Below are 8,633 nucleotides of genomic sequence, written 5' to 3' on the forward strand. Positions count from 1 at the left end.
TAGGATTCTACATGGGCTGGGTGGGGTAGTGTCTTGATCAATTAGCAATGTCTGCCTTGGGCTCTGGAAAAGTGGTGTAAGGCAGATATTCGCCATCTTTGGTCTAGTCTCCTCATTTTACAGAATACATAATGACCAAGAAGTTAATATTGTTACAGTTTATACTATAAACTACTGCCTAAGCTAGCTTTTAATCCTGAAGTCACTGATACTTACAGCAAGGCTGTTTTACCAAACAAATAAGCGATAGAGAGACAACAAAAAGCAAAATAAAACAGAAAGGAATATATTCATTGACATTACCAGCATCAGTAGAAAAAGTCTTAGAGCTTACAGGATTCTTTTTAAGATCCATAAAATCATAACCGAAAGAGCATTTCAAACCTTAGTATGCTTCAAAAACTAGGAAGCTTTTAAAAAACAAGTTGCTGGATCCTACCCACAGAATTTCTGAGTCAGTAAGTCTGGGGTGGGGCCTAAGAATCTGCATTTCTAGCACATTCCCAAATGAGGCTGATGATCCGGTCTGGGGACTATGCTTTGAGGGCTCCCTTTAGTAACTTTGCCTTGACCATTTATCAGATTCCTCTTAAAATGAATTATTCAAACATGCGGTTTTTATAAATTTGGGAGACTCAAGCTGTCACTCCCATGGGATTTATTAATAAGTTATGAAAATTATCTCAAAAGTTTTTGATTAGTGGTTGCTTCAGCAGCACGTATACTAAAATTGGAACAATACAGAAGATCAGCATGGCCCCTATACAAGGATTACATGCAAATTCTCGAAGCATTCCATATTTTTTGGAACCCTCATGCACTGTTGGTGGGAATTAAAAATCATGCAGCCATTATGGAAAACAGCTATGGAGATTCCTCAAAAATTAAACATAGAAGTACCATATGATCCCCCTTCTGGGTATATATCCAAAATGACTCAAAGTAGGATCTCAAAGAGACATTTGCATATCCAAGTTCATTGCAGCTTTACTCACGATAGCCAAGAGGTAGAAGTAATCCAAATATCCATGGACAGATGAATGGGTAAAGAAAATGTGGTATACACATGCAGTGGGATATTATTCAGCTAAAAAAAAAAAAAGGAAATCCTGCCGCTTGCTACAACATGGATGAATCTTAAGGATATTATGCTAAGTGAAATAAGCAGTCACAAAAAGACATACACTATATGATCCCATTTATATGAGCTATTTAAAGTAGTCAAACTCATAAAAACAGAAAATAAAATGTTTTGCAGGGAATGGAAGGGGGAGGAAATAGGGAGTCGGTGTTCAGTGGGTATAGAGTTCCAGGGTTGCAGGATAAAAATGTTCTCCAGATCTGTTGCAAAGTATGTAAATATATCTAACGCTGCTGAACTGTCCATTTACAAATGGTTGAGATGGTAAATTTTACGTGTGTATTTTACCACAATTAAAAAAATTGTTCATTTAAAGATAACACTTTCCCTGGAGGGCACAGTAATTCTTAGCTGGAGAGGTGTCTAGAGGGAAGCGGAGAGGCTCTTTGTGGCTACTCAAATATGAGCTGGGTACTTATCCTGGGTCTGGTGTTAGCAAGCTCCCCGCTATTATAGGCCTATGGATTCCCAACCTCTCCTACGTGACTCTTCAGAGTATTGGTACCTAAGTCCAACCCAGAGATTCTAATTTGGCTGTGATATGACCTGGATGGTAAGATTTTTGAAAGCTCCCTTGCTGGATGGTTTGAATGGTTACAGCCAAGGCTGTATAAATCATTATTTGGACCCGTGATTCATAAATTATGTTAAAAGTTAAAAAGGATCTCTTTGGAGCTCTGACAAGCTGTATATCCTCAATACCCCTCCATTCTGTTCCTCACTGAACCAGGTAATTCTCATTATTGTCCCCCTTCCCAACAAATTTGAGAAATGTAACATCAGATGATTTGTAATACCTCTTTGAGATAAAAATATGTCCATGTTATTGTTTTCTTTGGTAGGACTCTCCTGATCGGTGGATTGGGCTAGTTCCTATATTTGAACTGCAGTTACAGAGAGTTGAGTTCCTCATCAACTAGGTTTGCACATGACCGAGGTTCCTATTGAGGTTGGTGGGATGGTCTTAGTTTCAGCTGCATGTGTACACATGACCCAGTTATCCTTTTAAACCCTCACTCAAACCACACAGTCTAAACAGCATTTGGGCTTAAAATTAATTTGTTGGGGGCAGCTCGTGTTCAGTTGGTTAATCGCCTGACTCTTGACTTCCGCTCAGGTCATATCTCAAAGTTTGTGGGTTCAAGCCCTGTGTTGGGCTCTGTGCTGCCAGCACGAAGCCTGCTTGGGATTCTCTCTCTCCCTCTCTCTCTGCCCCTCCCCCGTTCTCTCTCTTTCTCAACATAAATAAATAAACTTAAATCAACTTGTTGAAGTATAACAAAATTCTCTTCTTTTGTTCACCCATTGTTTGTCAGGCTATGAATAATTTAAAGATGATCTGAAGAACAGAAAGATAAAATTTCATGGAGTTGACATTTGCATGAAGGGATTAGGCCCCGCCAAAGGGATTTTTCTTGACTCCCTAAAATTCAGCGGTATATCAGCGGGGACACAGGCAATCCTAAGGCATTACTATCCGGGTGTGCTCATTACCAAAGAACCCCAAATAGAAAAAAAAACTCCTCACATATTCAGCCATTGTAAGCCACTTTAGATACCCACGAGATCAGAAACCAGGCAGCACAGGAATCAGGGGACTTGCCAACTTAATGCTGTTTAATATTAATTAAACTTAATATAGCTCAGTTATCTGTTTTTCAGATGTTCCCAGGCAGAATACCAGAAAATAAGAAATAAATCTATATTCATATTATATGTATCTTTAAATTATGTAATCATAAATGTGTTCATAATTATACATTCATATTATGTAATGTATTATCATATATTCTCCATTTCCGAATATTTCTAGAATAACTGAATAGGAGAAATAGGAAGTCAACAATTTCCATGCAATCAGTTACCTGGGAAAATTCATTTGAGAATGTACAGGTGTCATCATCCAAATACACATTGTTAGTGCACCGTGAAGAAAGCTAAAATACTATGTGCCCTACACGTTAAGCATTCAGGGGTGGAAATAAGTAAAGCCACCTAGAATTTTATGAGAAGACATCACGAAGAGATGACTACCCACCTGTATTTTAAAACATGTCTAAGAGTAACCAATACCATTGGGCAATACGATTATTGGAGTGGTATTATCTTGGGAAGGAATCCAGTAACACATAAAGGACAAAAGAGAATAGAAATCCTGAATAGAAACAGAATAGAATATTCGCTGCATCCAAACTTTGATGGCTTCCTCTTTAGGAAGATGATTACATATATATAAGAGAACAATTTTTGTCCTTCCTCATCTGATAACAAGCATGTAATATTTACCACAGTGCAAGAAATACCCAATTTCTGGTGAGCAACCTGATTTATATTATAGTTGGTTTTTTGCACATGTAGATGTTAAGCCTTACTGAAATGTGTGTAATTAAATTAGCCTTCCCAGCATTAGCACTAATGTAGCAGACATTACAGTGGTTGTACACACGGGGGTGAGAAGAAACCGAGGTTAAAGAGGCAGAGAACTTGGATCCAGAGTCCTTGTCATGCTCTGAAACTTAACCTACAGAACAGGTTTCAGGAGATATAAAGTAAGGGTAAATCTGAACTTTACAAGCCAGTATTGTCAATAAATTCAGTGTGGAGTTTTGAAAATGTACAGATTCTCAGGGCGCCTGGGTGGCTCAGTGGATTGAGTGTCTGACTTCGGCTCAGGTCATGATCTTGTGGTTGGTGGGTTCGAGCCCTGCTGGTGGTCGTTCTCTGTGTTGACAGCTTGGAGCCTGGAGCCTGTTTCTGATTCTGTGTCTCCCTCTCTCTCTGCCCCTCCCCTGCGCACACTCTGTCTCTCTGCCTCTCTCAAAAGTAAGTAAATTAAAAAAAAAACACACATTTGAAAATGTACAGATTCTCAAGACCTAGCCCGTGATTTCTGTATAGATTAAGGCCTAGGATTGTACATGTGTAGAAACTCCCCAGGAAAGATTGCTGCTTCCACCTGGAATAACAGGGACTCTGATACTAACTGTCCCTCAGAAACAACTAAAACACTGGACAAAATATATGAAACAATAATTTTTAAGACATGGGACATCACACAACAAAGGGCAATAATCCTCGAAAGACAGAAAACCAATAAAGTGAGCTCTATGCCATCCCATATTACTGCCTTGAGAGTTTCCAGCTTATGTCGCTGGCAGGAGGGACTGAAGCTGAGCCTGCTGGTCTCCCCATGTTGGCGAAATGGACGTGGGAGTCCAAGAAAAAGTGGCTAGAGTTGGCATGAGTGGGGTACTGAAGAGAGAGAGAGAGCAGCATACTCAGGGACCCCTGGAAAGCTTCAGAGGTTTCCCTCTCCAGGCTTCAGTTGAGGACGGATCAGTATATGTAGGTAAGAAAACTGCATGCGGGCAGAGAAAAATGCAAACAGCAACTCCTTATAAAAAGCTGTCATCAGGGGCGCGTGGGTGGCTCAGTGGGTTAAGGATATGACTTCAGCTCAGGTCATGATCTCACAGTTCGTGAATTCGAGCCCCACGTTGGGCTCTGTCCTGACAGCTTGAGCCTGGAGCCTGCTTCGGATTCTATGTCTCCCTCTCTCTCTGCCCCTCCCCCACTTGCTCACTCTCTCTCAAAAATAAATAAACATTAAAAGAAAAGCTGTCAGCAAACTAGGAAAAGAAGATAACTTAACCTGATAAAGAGCATCTATGAAAAAACCTTACAGTTAACGTAGTGATGAAAGACAATTATTTCCCTTTGAAGGTCAGAACCAAGTCAGGGACATCTGCTCTCATCCCTTCTATTCAACATTTTACTGAAGGTTCTAGCAAGTGCAAATAGGCAAGAAAAATAAAAATAATTGCATCCAGATTGGAGATGATGAAATAAACTTATTTTTACTTGTAGGTGGCTTTGTCTATGTAGAAAATTTGATGGATACAAAACATATATTAGAACTAATGAGTTTAGCAAAGTTGCAGGTTACAAGAATATACAAAACTCAGTAGTATTTAAATATAGTAGCAACAAATATTTGGAAATAGGAAATACCTAGGGATAAATCTAACAAAGATGGGTAAAACCTGTATATTGAAAACCGTAAAATATTGATGACAGAAATTAAAGAAGACCTACATAAGTGGAAAGATGTACTTTGTCTGTGGGTTGAAAGATTCAATATGTTAGATGTCAGTTATCTCCAAATTTGTCGGAAGACTCAACACAATCCCAATCAAAATTCCAGGAGGCTTTTTTTTGGGGGGGGGGGGGCGCAGAAATTGGCAAGCTGTTTTGAAAGTTCATATGGAAATGAAAAGTTTCTAGAATCGCAAAACAAAAACAAAAACAAAACCCTTTGACAATGAAGGACAAAATCAGAGGGCTAACGCTACCTGACAGACTTGGCTAGCTCAGAATTCTACCCTGAGGCAGACAATTAGGAATATCCTGAAACTGTATTAAGTCATTGCTTTCCTATTTAGCGAATGACTAGCTTGATGAGCTAAACAGTATCCTGGAGGTATATGAGTTATGATTTAGTTGCCAGATTATCTACAGGAGGAAAGGAAATATGAAGTATGGGCACTAAGGAGGGATCAAAGACTTGTGTTTTAACAGAACCCATATTTCTTTTTTTTTCAATATATGAAATTTATTGTCAAATTGGTTTCCATACAACACCCAGTGCTCATCCCAAAAGGTGTCCTCCTCAAAACCCATCACCCACCCTCCCCTCCCTCCCACCCCCCATCAACCCTCAGTTTGTTGTCAGTTTTCAAGAGTCTCTTATGCTTTGGCTCTCTCCCACTCTAACCTCTTTTTTTGTTTCCTTCCCCTCCCCCATGGGTTTCTGTTAAGTTTCTCAGGATCCACATAAGAGTGAAAACATATGGTATCTGTCTTTCTCTGTATGGCTTATTTCACTTAGCATCACACTCTCCAGTTCCATCCACGTTGCTACAAAGGGCCAGATTTCATTCTTTCTCATTGCCACGTAGTACTCCATTGTGTATATAAACCACAATTTATACCCCAATGTTTATAGCAGCACTCTCAACAATAGCCAAAATATGGAAAGAACCCGTATTTCTTAATGCATATAAACAGAGAAGCAGTTGGGGCACCTGGGTCGCTCAATCGGTTAAGCTTCCGACTTCGGCTCAGGTCATAATCTCACAGTTCGTGGGTTCGAGCCCTGTGTTGGGATCTGTGCTGATGGGTCAGAGCCTGGAGCCTGCTTTGGATTCTGTGTCTCCCTCTCTCTCTCTGCCCTTCCCCTGCTCACACACACACACACACACTCTCTCTCTCTCTCAAAATAAATAAACATTAAAAACATTAAAAACAACTTTAAACAGAGAATCAGTATTCATCTGCTTGCTCTTATTCATTGTGAGGATTAAAACATGCAAATATGTTTAAAAAGGACACAACACTATGCATGTCTGAAATTGCCAGCATGTGAATGCAGATCTTTTGTCATGTGTATTTGGAGCTCATAAAGGATGGGAAAACTACCCACCTATTGCCCATTGTGGGGAGAAAGTACCCAAAAGGTGGGAGATTAGAGTTGTGTTTGAAACGCACGGCGTATGAAAGCTTGGTGCTCGGCCCCACATCCTGATCTTTGAGTTGGACATTTAAAGGAGGAGCATGTGGGAAAGAAGGATGTATAATCCAGGTAAACACTAATTACACTATTAAGCAAGGTTCATATAGTACTTTCTACTAGCTCAGTAGACTTTGGGCTTTAGTAGTGAGTTGTGAGGATTAAATGGGAAAAAAAGCATGTACAGAGCATGACATAACCGTATGGCACTTGTACTAGGACTTTTATAATGCTAAGTATGGTTTTCAAACAACCACCCCAAAATAATGTTAGAATTTAGGAGAGTAAAAGCATTCCCTTTTGTGAGCAGTAATGTAAACCATACAATTTGTTCTACTTCCGTTATTGCCATGGTTACCTGGAAGCTCAGAACCAATGATGAAACTTCGTTCTAACATTCTAAACATCCTATCAATTTTATATCTGATTCATCTGTGATGCTAATTTTGTTTCAATTAACTTCCATAAGTTGCCTATTTCTTTCTGGGAAGAGGGAAGAAGAAGGAAAGTGAATGAATGAATGAATGAATGAATGCATGAATGAATTATATATAAACAAATATATAAATATAAACATATATGCATGCATAATGTAAATATATATTTGTATGTAATATATACATTTATATTATATATAACATCTATAATATAAATATATAGAGCATTATAGCTACATGTTTATTTACATTTATTCAGTAAACATGTATGAACTACTGAGGCAGATTCTATGTCAACCCACCTGAAAACTAGCCTTGTATTATAATTAAATCCCAGCATCTGTGAGTGCACATGTGTATGTCTATCTCGTGTGTCTGTGTCTACCCTCGTTCCATTGAATCTCATTCTCTAGGGACTTTGAGTTAAAGGAAAATCCATCCTTTTTTGGCCAAAGAGGCTGAGGCGTTAGTTAATTAAATTCCTCGTAGGCGTCTTTCCTGATGCAGTAGGTACTAAATCCAGAGATAAGTTGTCTTGGCAACTGTTTTGGCGACTGTTACCAGCCTGCTTTTTAGGCTTGTGAGTAAAGATGTTTGAGAATGTAAATCACCAGCTGAGGTTTAACAGATTTTATTCTCACTTTCCCAAAGAAGCTGGACACTAATTGATAATATAGTACACTTTTATTTATGTTTGAACAATAAAGCAATGCTCATAGCTCAGCCCTTGGACGATTACATATATTATTCATGTTTTCAAAGTGTCATAAAGATACATAATATCAGTTTTCCAATTAAAGTTTATGACCAAGCTTGGTGATGGTTATAGTTTTTGGCAGAGATTTTTAATTTTCTTCAAATGCTTTCTTGGGATTCACAAAACAGCTTCAAGCATAAACATGTTTCGCTTGGGGGAACAGGAGGGGCAGAAACTAACACACATGCATATGAAGATCCCATATATATGCAGACATTTTCCAGGTAATGAATCTGGCAAAAATGGACAGTAGTCCTATTTTTAAAAAATAATTTATTTTTAATTAAAATATCCTTTTAGGGTTCACATGCACTGGAGAAATCGGCTACTGAGTTAATTTGTTAACTATCAATTTTGTGGCTAGCTAATGTGCACTGATGTCCGTTCTTAGCACTAAAAATATATGTGCCAATAAAACCATTTTTACTAGATAATAAAGTAATCCTCACTTAAAAGGCTTCACATTGAATGCTTTATAGAAATATAGGGTATTAAACAATTATGTAGGGTTGAAAGGAGCTTAAGATCTTTTGGTCCAACCTCTTTACTTTACAGAAGAGGGTACTGAGACCCAGAGAAGCCATAAATATTGTGTCTCCCGTAACTATGATCAGGCCACAGGTTCCCCAACATTGCCAAAGCAATATAGAGGATTTTTCCATCGTGGCCTTCCCTTTACTTATTTCTGTCCAAATTAAGATACCCTTTCAGGATATTTTTTTCCTCCTC

The 8,633-nt window shown here is 38.6% G+C and overlaps 1 pseudogene; it reads left to right on the forward strand.

Annotated features, from left to right (window-relative positions):
- Positions 1-704: 704 nt before the first annotated feature.
- On the forward strand, positions 705-805 carry LOC128775397 (U6 spliceosomal RNA; annotated as a pseudogene).
- The last annotated feature ends 7,828 nt before the right edge of the window (positions 806-8,633 follow it).

The sequence above is a fragment of the Panthera pardus genome, unplaced genomic scaffold (genome assembly GCF_024362965.1).
Source record: "Panthera pardus isolate Hobbes unplaced genomic scaffold, ASM2436296v1 HiC_scaffold_7, whole genome shotgun sequence".
Taxonomy (NCBI): domain Eukaryota; kingdom Metazoa; phylum Chordata; class Mammalia; order Carnivora; family Felidae; genus Panthera; species Panthera pardus.